This window comes from Erythrolamprus reginae, chromosome 3 (genome assembly GCF_031021105.1).
Source record: "Erythrolamprus reginae isolate rEryReg1 chromosome 3, rEryReg1.hap1, whole genome shotgun sequence".
Taxonomy (NCBI): Eukaryota; Metazoa; Chordata; class Lepidosauria; order Squamata; family Dipsadidae; genus Erythrolamprus; species Erythrolamprus reginae.
In genome coordinates, this window is record NC_091952.1 from 257831443 (window position 1) to 257844155 (window position 12713).

The 12713-nt window shown below is 42.0% G+C and overlaps 1 protein-coding gene across 1 annotated transcript in view; it reads right to left on the bottom strand.

The window, feature by feature from the left end:
• Positions 1 to 12713, bottom strand: part of CPSF1 (cleavage and polyadenylation specific factor 1) — a 242284-nt gene that overhangs the window by 76703 nt on the left and 152868 nt on the right. The window lies entirely within an intron of this gene.

Sequence of the window (12713 nt, forward strand, 5' to 3'; positions counted from 1 at the left end):
ACCAGCGCGAGGTGGGGCCAGCGAGCCTGGAGGAAGGGAAGGGAAGGCGCCCAAGACTCTTGCTTCACCCTCTGAGCTCATCCCGTGGGGAGGGGGGGTGGGAAGGGGTGCCGGGCTCTTACCTAAACCCGGCTAGCCGTCGGCGGGCAGGAAAACTAGGCTGAGTCACCCCCCCCCGCCTCCCCGTGCGGTATTTTTTTCAATTTTGGCATGTTTAGGGGAATTAGGTGAGTCTACGGAGAGGGGCGGCATACAAATCTAATAAATAAATAAGTAAGTAAGTAAGTAAGTAAGTAAGTAAGTAAGTAAGTAAGTAAGTAAGTAAATAAATAAATAAATAAATTATATATTTGCTTTATTGTATTTATATGCCACTCATTCCAAAGCGGATGCAGAGCTGCTAAATACAATACGAGTCTTCGGAGAAGAGCGGCATACAAATCTAATCAATAAATAATAATAATAGGGCTAAAATGCAATCCAAATACAGTACATTGTAAAATCAGTAATATAATAACAATACAATAATACTGGGGCCTGGGGGAACAGCCTTCTCTGTGGCGGCCCCAGCCCTCTGCAATAGAAATATAGAAACATAAAAGATTGACGGCAGAAAAAAGACCTCCTGGTCCATCTAGTCTGCCCTGATACTCTTTCCTGTACTTTATCTTAGGATGGATCTATGTTTATCCCAGGCATGTTTAAATTCAGTTACTGTGGATTTATCAACCATGTCTGCTGGAAGTTTGTTCCGAGCATCTACTACTCTTTCAGTAAAATCATATTTTCTCATGTTGCTTTTGATCTTTCCCCAGACTGATCTCAGATTGTGGCCCCTTGTTCTTGTTTTACTTTCCTATAAGAAACACTTCCCTCCTGAAACTTATTTAACCCTTTAACATACATTGCTCAACAGTAGTAACCGTGAGAGAGATCTTGGAGTCCTGGTGGACAACCACTTAAATAGGAGCCAGCCGTGTGCAGCAGCTGCCAACAAAGCCATCACAGTTCTAGGCTGCACTAACAGAGGGAGAGAATCAAGATCACATGAAGGGTTAATGCCACTTTATAAGGCCACACTTGGAATACGGCATCCAGTTTTGGTCATCATGATGTAGAAAAGATGTGAAGACTCTAGAAAGAGTGCAGAGAAGAGCAACAAAGAGGATGAGGGGAGTGGAAGCTAGAACATATGAAGAACGGTTGCAGGAACCGGGCATGGCTAGTTTGATGAAAAGAAGGACCAGGGGAGACAGGATAGCAGCCGTCCAATATCTCAGGGGTTGCCACAAAGAAGAGAGAGTCAGGCTATTCTCCAAAGCCCCTGAGGGTAGAACAAGAAGCAATGGGTGGAAACTAAACAAGGACAGAAGCAACTTAGAACTCAGGAGAAACTTCCTGACAGTCAGAACGGTTGATCAGTGGAACAGAAGTTGCCTTCAGAAGTTGTGAATGTTCCAACGCTGGAAGTTTTTAATGTTGGGTAACCCTCTGTCTGAAGTAGTGTAAGGTTTCCTGCCTAAGCAGGGGGTTGGACTAGAAGACCTCCAAGGTCCCCTCCAAGTCTGTTGTTGTTGTTCTGGTTGTTGTTGTTATTATGTCAATACAACACAGCAGACGAGGTCACTATGCTGGATTTCGTATTTCATCCCCAGTCGGGCGCTTCTCAAGCACCTAGGACTGTGTGACGTAGTGGCAAATTATGTTTACCGATCCCAGTAAAGCGGCCTTTTGTAATTGACAGGTGGAGATTTTGTTATTGTTGTTGTTGTTGTTGTGTTGTTGTTGTTGTTGTTGTTGTTATTGTTGTTATTATTATTATTATTATTATTATTATTATTAACAACTATTGGATTATTACAAGATTTTAAACAGATTAACAGAGATGGAAGGGACCTTCCCAGTCATCTAGCCCAACCCTATATCTGCCTCTGCTTAGGATCGAACTCCCAACCTCCTGATTGCAATGCAAGAGCTCCCCCTCTAGCTGCTGTGTCCTGATCCCCCCAACATTTTGAGGGGAGAACCAGCACAGGGGGGACCAGACAGGGTCTCGGTTCCAACATTGGAAGTTTTTGAAGAAGAGATTGGAGCGCCATTTCTCTGTAACGGACTCTAGGGCTTCCCGCCTGAGTGGGGAGGTTGGACTAGAAGACCTCCAAGGCCCCTTTTTCAATTCTGTCATTCTGTTATTCGGTGGTTGCTGATCTTCCTTCTGCTTGAGCTGAAGGACAGAGGTGGCATAGCCTCTGACCATGTTTAAAGTGCATCTTTGAGCCTGAGGATGTTTTGATGCTCAAGAACAGGAGAACAGCAAAGGAGACTGGGATTTGGAGAGAAATTTATCCAAAATTGCAACAAATAACACGGATGATGATGATGATGATGATGATGATGATGATGATGATGATAATTATAATAATAGTAGTAGTAATAGTAGTAGTAGTAGTAGTAGTAATAATAATAATAATAATAATAATAATAATAATAATAATAATAATAATAAACAACAATGTTTATTTATAATGCCCTTTTAACAAAGGGTTAGGGTTAGGACAGACAGTAGGCAATACACACACTTTTGCTAAAACACAACTAATAAAACCACAAAACTTGTTAAAACATCCCCAGTCCCTCCAATTTCTTCCCCTCTTGCTGATCCCCAAAACAAGGATGTTTCAATCTGCTGAATCAAAGTTGTAAGTCTAGAACTGTCTGTTTATGGACTCCAGAGCCCATCAGCCTGCCCCCCCTCCCCTACTTGCTGGGAAGATATCTGGGTGATTCAACCGGGATCGAGTTTCGCACCCAGAAGCCAAAAAACCTCTTGTGTCATCTTGTGGTTAAAGCTGAGTCAGACCCATCTCGAGGAAGCCAAGAGAGGGAAAATCCACATTGAGCAGACATGAAACCAACAGCCGGCTCTGGGGGCATCGTCTCGCCCCTCCCCAAACAGCGATGGGTCCGGAGGGGCATCAAAATTTGCAGGAAAGTCCTCGACTTAACATCAGTTGATTGTTCTGACTGTTAGGAGATTTCCCCTTAGTTCTAAGTTGCTTCTTTCCTTGGTTATCCGACATCTGCTTAAAAACGTCCAGTGTTGGAGCATTCACAACTTCTGGTGGCGAGCTATTCCACTGATCAACGGTTCTCTCAGGAAATGTCTCCTTAGTTCTAAGTTGCTTCTCTCCTTGTTTAGTTTCCACCCATTGCTTCTTGTTCTACCCTCAGGTGCTTTGGAGAATAGCCTGACTCCCTCTTCTTTGTGGCAACCCCTGAGATATTGGAAGGCTGCTATCGTGTCTCCCCTGGTCCTTCTTTCCATGAAACTAGCCATGTTCAGTTCCTGCAACCGTTCTTCATATGTTTTATCCTCCAGGTTTTTGATCATATTTATTGCTCTTCTCTGCACTTTTTCTAGAGTCTCAACATCTTTTTTATATTATGCATTTAATATTATTTTTGCCTTATGCTTTATAACCTCTCAATTATAACAACAACAGAGTTGGAAGGGACCTTGGGGGTCTTCTAGTCCAACCCCCTGCTTAGGCAGGAAACACCACACTACTTCAGACAAATGGTTATCCAACATTATCTTAAAAACTTCCAGTGTTGCATCATTCACACATTCTGGAGGCAATTTCTGTTCCACTGGTCAACCGTTCTGACTGTCAGGAAATTTCCCCTTAGTTCTAAGTTGCTTCTCTCCTTGTTTAGTTTCCAACCATTTCTTCTTGTCCTGCCCTCAGGTGCTTTGGAGAATAGCTTGACCCCCAACTCTTCTTTGTGGCAGCCCCTGAGATATCGGAAGACTGCTATCAGGTCTCCCCTGGTCCTTCTTTTCATTCAACTAGCCATGCCCAGTTCCTGCAACCGTTCTTCGTATGTTTTAGCCTCCGGTCCCCTAGTCCTCTTTGTGGCTCTTCTCTGCACTCTTTCTAGAGGCTCAATATATTTTTTATAGTCTGGTGACCCAAAGTGGATGCAGTACTTTAGCTGTGGTCTTACTAAGGTTTTACAGAGTGGTATTAGTAGCTCCCTAGTCCAAGATTGTATCCCTCTGTTAATTCAATTTAGGATTGTATTGGCCTTTTTGGCAGCTGCTGCACACGGCTGGTTCCTATTTAGCTGGTTGTCTACTAAGACTCCAAGCATAGTTCCCTCTAAGCTGAGCAGTGAGCCATGGCGCACTTAAAAATCATCATCAACTCAGAGTTTTCCAAACCTGCCCAGAAGGCGAGAGGGAAAGAGTGAGAGAGAAGGAGAGAGAGAGGAAGAGAGAAAGAGAGAGAAACAGATAGAAAAAAGAGAGGAAGGAAAAGAGAAAAAAAAAGAATGGGAGTAAGGAAGAGAGAAAGAAAATCAAAATCTAGTTTGAAACTAGCTCAACTATTTAAGTGGCATTTTGATATTGATAGAGTTGCCCTAGTATGAGCTGACTGTTATAGACACAGTGCAGTATTTTATTTTGAAATTCTCTGAGGCAAAACAGGGTGGGGTTTTTATTTGTTTGTTTGTTTGTTTGTTTGTTTGTTTGTTTATTTATTATTTCTGTGCCGCCCAGTCCCAAAGGGACTGCTGCTCAGACACTATACTTTTCCGCCCACCCCCCCAAAAAATTAGAGGGAACACTGACTCCAAGATCCCTCTTGTCTTGCAGTCACTACTATTAAGCCTGGTTTCACCCAGTTTACACGTATACTTTTTGGGGGGGTGGGGGGTTACCCATGTGTAGGGCTTTACTTTTTACTACGTTGAATTTCTTTTTTTGAAACATAATCTTGATTAAGTATTTACTTTAAAAACAAAAACCATAAAAAGAAAAACAAAGACAAAACACAATTTATACAAACACATAAACATATATAATCTATCATATTTACAATTATATATCAAATCTTAAACACGACAATTTACACAGAGGTTAACTATCCTGCCGACCTTATTACAGCCTATTTATATCAGCCTATTAATTTGTACTTTGCTATAATATGTCATTTGTTGCCTATATCTTAATTATGTAATTTTTAGTCATATTGCCTAGGTTGTAGAAAATTGCTAGACAACGACTTTTCTTCATATTGTATATACATTATGATTTGGTTAACGGATTAATAAGATTACTTAATGGTATATTCTTTCGTTTTATTTCAAATTGTGAGAGATTTCATTTTGTTAGATAAAGTCAGCTTTTCCTACCTGGGCTTCCTGGAAATGGGACTAAAATCCCATCATCCCCAGCCTAAAGAGCCGTTTTTGGTGTCCTCTCTGAGCAAGTACTGGCTGGGGTTTTGGAAATATTTTTTTTTAAAAGTAGGATCCTTTAACTCTCTGGATTTTCTTTCTTCCTTTATTGGGGTGGGGGGGGGGTTTACTTAACGAGAAGCCGATGTGCCCCTACTAATTTATTTATTTATTTATTTATTGGATTTAATTTAACCAAAGACAAATTCCTTGGGTGTCCAATCACACTTGGTTAATAAAGAATTCTAATCTCTTATATGCCACTCCAAGTCCTCACAGAGGGGAGTCATATAAATCCAATACAGTGGTACCTCGAGATACTAGTTTAATTCGTTCCGGACCTGGGCTCTTAAGTCGAGCAGCTCTTATCTCGAACGACTTTTCCCCATAGGAATTAATGTAAATAATTTTAATTGGTTCCAGCCCTCAAAAAACTCACAAAGTTAGTCTAAATTATGCAGAAAGACATGTTTTTAATGAAGAAATGTACATGTACATATAAATGAATAATGAAGTTTCTTTCACTTAACTTGTAAACTTTCTTAAACTTTTAAATTTACATATGTTCAACTTCTCTGCCACCCAATCCTGTAGGACAGAGGTCCCCAACCCTTTTTGCACCAGGGACCGGCTTTAAGCGATCAAGAGAGGAATGGGTGAATGAATGGACGGAGGGTGGGAAGGAAGGAAGGAAAGAGGGAAGGGACAGGAACAGAGGAAGGAAGCAAGGAAACTTATGAAAGGGGAGAGTAAGAGAGGAATGAGTGAAGGGAGGGAGGGAGGGAAGAAGGTGGGAAGGAGAAAGAAAAGAAGAAATAGAGGAAGGGAAGGTAAGGTAAAAGAGAGAAAGAAAAAGAGCAAGAAAGAAAGAAAGAAAGAAAGAAAGAAAGAAAGGGGGAAGGGACAGGAACAGAGGAAGGAAGGAAGAAAACTTATGAAAGGGGAGAGTAAGAGAGGAATGAGTGAAGGGAGGGAGGGAGGGAAGAAGGTGGGAAGGAGAAAGAAAAGAAGAAATAGAGGAAGGGAAGGTAAAAGAGAGAAAGAAAAAGAGCAAGAAAGAAAGCTGCAAGCACCCCCCCGAGCCCCCCAGGCCGGCTGCAACCTTTTAAAACACGCGCGCCGCTTCGCAGCTGTCTCCTGAAGCCGAACGCGGAAGTTAGCGTTTGGCTTCAGGAGACAGCTCCTTGGCGCTTGTATCTCGAATTTGGGCTTGTAAGTAGAACAAAAATATCTCTCCCCTCCCAGCTCTTATCTCGAGTTGCTCTTAAGTAGAGCAGCTCTTATGTCGGGGTTCCACTGTAAATAAAGGAAGGAAGGAAGGAAGGAGGGAGGGAGGGAGGGAGGGAAGGGAGGGAGGGAAGGAAGAAAGAAAGAAAGAAAGAGAAAGAGAGAGAGTCTGGGAAGGAAGGAAGGAAAGAAAGAAAGAGACAGGGAGGGAAGAAAAAAGAAAGGAGAGAAAGAAAGAGGAGGAAGGAAGGAAAGAAAGAAAGAAAGAAAGAGACAGGGAGAGGAGAAAGAAAGAAAGAAAGAAAGAAAGAAAGAAGGAAAGAAGGAAAGAAAGAAAGAAGGAAAGAAAGAAAGAAAGAAGGAAGGAAAGAAAGAAAGAAAGAAAGAAAGAGACAGAGAGGAGAAAGAAAGAAAGAAGGAAAGAAAGAAAGAAAGAAAGAAGGAAAGAAAGAAAGAAAAAAGAGACAGGGAAAGGAGAAAGAAAGAAAGAAAGAAAGAAGGAAGGAAAGAAAGAAAGAAAGAAGGAAGGAAGGAAGGAAAGAAAGAAAGAAAGAGACAGGGAGAGGAGAAAGAAAGAAAGAAGGAAAGAGAGACAGGAAGAGGAGAAAGAAAGAAAGAAAGAAAGAAGGAAAGAAAGAAAGAAAGAAAGAAGGAAAGAAAGAAGGAAGGAAAGAAAGAAAGAAAGAAGGAAAGAAGGAAAGAAAGAAAGAATGAATGAAAGAAAGAGACAGGGAGAGGAGAAAGAAAGAAAGAGACAGAGAGGAGAAAGAAAGAAGGAAAGAAAGAAAGAAAGAAAGAATTCATAAAATGCAACCCCCAAACATTCCAGATTCTGCCTGAATTGGCCAAGCCCTTTGCATCCACTCTTCTCCATCCTCAGTCAAGGTCCTCTAGTTTTGCGACTTATTTTCGTTCCTTGAATCCAGGTCGTCCCTGACTTACGACTGTTCATTTAGTGACCGAAGGGACCACAGCATGGAAGCGAGTGATTTACAACTGTTTTTCACACTTACGACCGTTTCGTAAGCGAAGAAGCTGGATTCACTTAAGAGCCGCGTGACTAAGTTATGACTGACAACTGCAGTGATTCACTTAGCGATGATGGGAGGAAAAAAACCGGTCACTAAAAGAACGGTTATAAGTCGAGGACTGCCTGTATTGGAGATTTTCAGGGAGCTTTTCCGCCTTCTACCCTTCCTGGAGCCATTTCTAGGCTGGGAAACTTGTTCTTTCCATTAAAGCCACCAATTTAAAGCAAATGCATAAATAGAACTTATTATTTTATTTGCTTTTGGGAAGCGCTTGGTTGCTTTGACCTGTCACCGGATGAATTATTCCCCTTGGCATCAGATGTCCTGATAATATTGCTGTCAGCGTTGCAAATAACATCTGAGAAATAAATCAGAGTTCAAATCTTGGTCTTCTCCCAAGTTTCAATTGACTAACAGAGCCATGTTGGATACGAACTGTAGTCGACCCGATACTCACTGTTCCTACAGTTTTCCACCCAGGTGAAGCTTCACCCCTCGTCCCCCCCCCCACCCACAAGTTCATCATATGGACCACTCTGGTTTCTCTCAACGTCCACGATCCTCCCTTCTACTTCCGGCTGGTGCTGAACAAAGGATGACCTTGAAAACATACGAAGAACGGTTGCAGGAAATGGGCCTGGCTAGTTTAATGAAAAGAAGGACCAGGGGAGAAAGGAGAGCAGACTTCCAATCTCTCAGGGATTGCCCCAAAGAAGAGGGAGTCAAGCTATTCTCCAAAGCACCCAAGGGTAGAACAAGAAGCAACGGATGGAGACTAAACAAGGACAGAAGCAACTCAGAAGTAAGGAGAAATTTCCTGACAGTCAGAACGGTTGATCAGTGGAACTCCTTGCCTCCAGAAGTTGTGAATGCCCCAACACTGGAGGTTTTTAAGAAGATGTTGCTGTCTGAAGTGGTGTAGGGCTTCCTGCCCAAGCAGTGGGTTGGACTAGAAGACCTCCAAGGTCCCTTCCAACTCTGTTGTTGTTGTTGTTGTTGTTGTTGTTGTTGTTGTTGTTGTTGTTGTTATTGAATCTCTGGAAGGAATTTGTTGTGGCTAGTATTTTTCCCTCTCCTGCAACCACTCTTCCCTAATCCCCACAGTAATATTCTACTTGTGCCAGGCCCAAGTCTCCAATTCAAACAATGGCTTAGGCCTGACAATTGTTTGGGTTTTAATATTTAATATTTAAAAAATGAAACGGGTTCAAAGAAAAAGGACATCAAAGAAGATCCAGACAGGAGATGAAAGTCCAGGGATGAAGGTCGAAGGATGCTGGGTGGACAAGGGCACGAAAACATATACATAAAGTTATACACATTAAAAACCAAAGAAAAAAGAACACAATACACAAACACACAAAAATAGAATACATCAATACAACTGAGGTCCTGGACAGACCATGCAGGGGGTCATGTTTGCCTGAGACAGGTTTGGTTGACGTTTGGGCTGCTGATGCAATGCAGGGGCTTGTTGGGGAATTCCGATTGTGGCTGAGGGCTAACTCTTCCTTTGTTCAGATCTTATTGCAGGGAATTTTTGCATATGAATAATCTATCTCTTATCACTTAAGTGTTGACCTCTACTGAGGGCTAGAAAGATGGGGGCTACTTTTTGCCTGCATGTTTCTCCACTTCTTCTCCAGGGAAATATACTGCTCAAAAACACAAAGGGAGCCCTCAAAGAACCCATCCTAGGTCTGAATGAATGAAATATTCTCACTGAATCCTTTGTTCTGTACAAAGTTGAATGTGCACAACAGCAGGTGAAATTGATGGTCAATCTGTGTTGCTTCCTAAGTGGTCAGTTTGATTTCACAGAAGTTGGATTGACTTGGAGTTCTATTCTGCTGTTTAAGTCTTCCCTTTATTTTTTTCAGCAGAGCATAATATTCTATTGAGTCCAGTAGGAGAAGGGCAACCTATAAATTTGAAAAATAAAATAAAAATAAAATAAATTCTGCCTTTTTAATATTTGTCAAACTGTTTCATTCCTCTAGGAGAGAGGGCGGGTGCTTACTTTCTACATTTAACAACAGTGGCAATTTTTTCTTACATAAAATGGAGCACAACTCACAACTGCCTTGTTTAGGGACGGAAATTCTGGTGGTTACGGTTGTAAACTGAGGACCACCTGCATGGCTGAAGGCCTTTTTGAACCTCCTGTTGCAAAGCTGGCTGGGGAATTCTGGGAATCAGAGTCCCCCAAGCCCCCTCTTAAAAGTTCCCAAGGTTCAGAAACACTGAAACACAGGTAAACACCCCCCCACACACACACACACAGCTTATGCAACCGTTCATTTAGTGACCGTTTGAAGTTACGACGGGGCTGAAAAAAGTGACTTCTATCCGGTTTTCACATTTACAACGGGTTGCATGGAATTCCCCTCCATGCTGACATGCTCAAAATTTGTGTGCTTGGCAACTGGCTTGTAATGTTTTATTTTTATTTTACTTTATTTTATTTTACCGAGTCTCCAGAGAGGGGTGGCATACAAGTCTAATTTATTATTATTATTATTATTATTATTATTATTATTATTATTATTATTATATTTTTATTTCATTTATTTTATTTTTTCTTTTCTTTTTCTTTTGTTTTATATTTTATTATTCTATCCTATTCGATTTGATTTGATTTATAAGCTGCTTTTTCCTGATGGAAAATACAAATTACTTTTATAATTTCCCCAGTTGGTATCCAGCAAGTAAATCAAATGGAGGAATCCAGATTCGCTTAAGGACCATGTGATTGACTCAACAACAGCAGGGATACAACGAACCACCGTGGGCAGGAAAGGTTGTTGTTAGATGGGACACTTCCCAATTCTTTTGCTTAGCTCCCTTTGGTCGTAAATCAAGGAAGTACCTAGAATTGATGATTCCTGCCCCAGACGGAGGATTGACTGGATGATCTCTGGGTAATAATAATAATAGTAATAATAATAATAATAATAATAATCCGGGTTTGTCCTTTCTGAGACCCTCTTGGAAGGTTGTGTTGACTTTGCAAAGGTTCTCCAGGAGTTGTGTTGACTTTGCAAAAGTTTATCCGGTGGAATCCGAACTTTTCTCTCCTTCCTGAGTTGGGGGTGGGGAGGGGGTGGGAAATCTCAGAAACTATTAAGTGCAACAATCCCAGATGCAAAGATTTAAGTCTCCCCCTTGGAGTTCACCTGATTTTTTTTTAATGGTGCTTGTACAGCAACACTGAAAACAAATAAGAGAATCGATTCAGCTGAGTTCTCTTAATAATTGCACCCCACCCTTAAGGTAATTATCCTCCTTTGGAGAAACCCTGGCATTAAGAAAGGCTGGAGGTGCGGCTGTTCTCACTTACAGGTAAGTAGAAAACTGATCTCCTTGGAAGATGAATGAATAGCTCGGCATTGGAGAGTGGAAGGACAGGTAAACCTTGGCATGTAACCAGAACTGAATAACAGAATGCAGAGTTGGGAGGGACCTTAGAGGTCTTCTAGTCCAACCCCCTGCTCAAGCAGAAGACCCTCTACCAGTGATGGGGAACTTTTTTTTTTGCCCTCATTCCTTCCCTCCCCCCCCCCCCCATGCGCACAATCCAGTGAAGGGCTGCTTGTCTTCGCCACTACAGGTGTGCCTACCAAGACCAGCATGAACATAAGAACCTGAGAACCTAAGAAGAGCCCTGCTGAATGGGGCCAAAGCCCCTTGAGTCCAGCATTCTGTGCCCCACAGTGGCCCACCAATTGTCCAGGGGGATCTTGAGCAGAAAGAGAAGGACAAACCCCTCTTTTCCCTTGACCCCCAACAAATGGGACCCAAGGGAAAATAGATAGATGGAGAGAGAATGAGATAGATAGATAGATAGATAGATAGATAGATAGATAGATAGATAGATAGATAGAGATAGAGACAGAGACAGAGACAGAGACAGAGAGACAGAGAGACAGAGAGACAGAGAGACAGAGACAGAGAGAGAATATGAGAGAGAGATGATGGACAGATAGAGTAGTAGATAAATAGAGATAGAGAGATAGGAACCTAAGAAGAGCCCGGCTGAATCAGGCCAAAGCCCATGGAGTCCAGCATTCTGTGGCCCCCAGTGGCCCCCCAATTGTCCATGGGGATCTTGAGCAGGAAGAGAAGGCAAGACCCTCCCTTTCCCTTGACCCCCATCAAATAGTATTCAAGGGGACCCTGCCTGCCTCAACCAACACAGAGGCGGCACTTGGACATCCGTTTCAATAACCCCCTATGATACACTTGGCATCCCTGAATCTGTCTAATCCTGCCTTGAAGCTATCAAGGCTGACAGCTGTCACGACCTCTTCTGGAAGGGAATCCCATCATCCTTGGACCCACTGGGTGAAGAAATATTTCCCTTTATTTGTCCTCACTTTCTTACCTGTGAGCTTTAGGGAGGGGCCCCTCGTCTCAGTATTGTGGGATGGAGAAGTTTCTCTATCCACCTTTTCTATCCCATGCAGGATTTTATACACTTTGAACAAGTCATCTCTTAAACACCGTCTTTCAAGAACATACATTTGGGATACTTACATCCCCATTTCTATCAGAAATTCAATTGCAGATACTGTATATACATTTTGACCTAGTTTTTGTTAACCTTTTGCTTGCCTATTTTTATTGTAAACTACAAATAAAGTTATTTTTGTCTATCATTGCTCTCTTAGGCTATATTTATATTTATCCTTTCTTGCTTTTAACCAATTATAAAATTCATCCTATATCTTATAGTAGTCTGAATCTTCTTTCCCTTCTAATTTCTCTCTCAACATATCCATCTCTGCACAGACCATGATTGATTGAGTTTTAGGGAGGGCTCCCTCGTCCAAGCATTGTGTGATAGAGAAAAGAATTTTTCTCCATCCACCTTTTCTATCCCATGCATGATTTTATACCCTTCAATCAATTCATCCCTTAAATGCCGTCTTTCAAGGCTGAAGAGACCAAGGCGTTGCCACCTAGTTTCATAAGGGGGGGGGGGTCCATTTCCTTGATCATCCTTGTTGCCCTTTTTTGCACCTTTTCCATTTACATAATATCCTCCTTGAGGTGCGGTGACCAGAACTGTACATAGTACTCCAAGTGTGGTCTCACCATCGATTTGTACAGAGGCAATACAACACTTTGGGCATGAGTGTGTATATGTCCGGCGCAGGTGCCCATGCACGTTGGCGTAAGACTCAGCTTCTGTGCATGCACTGTCACCAG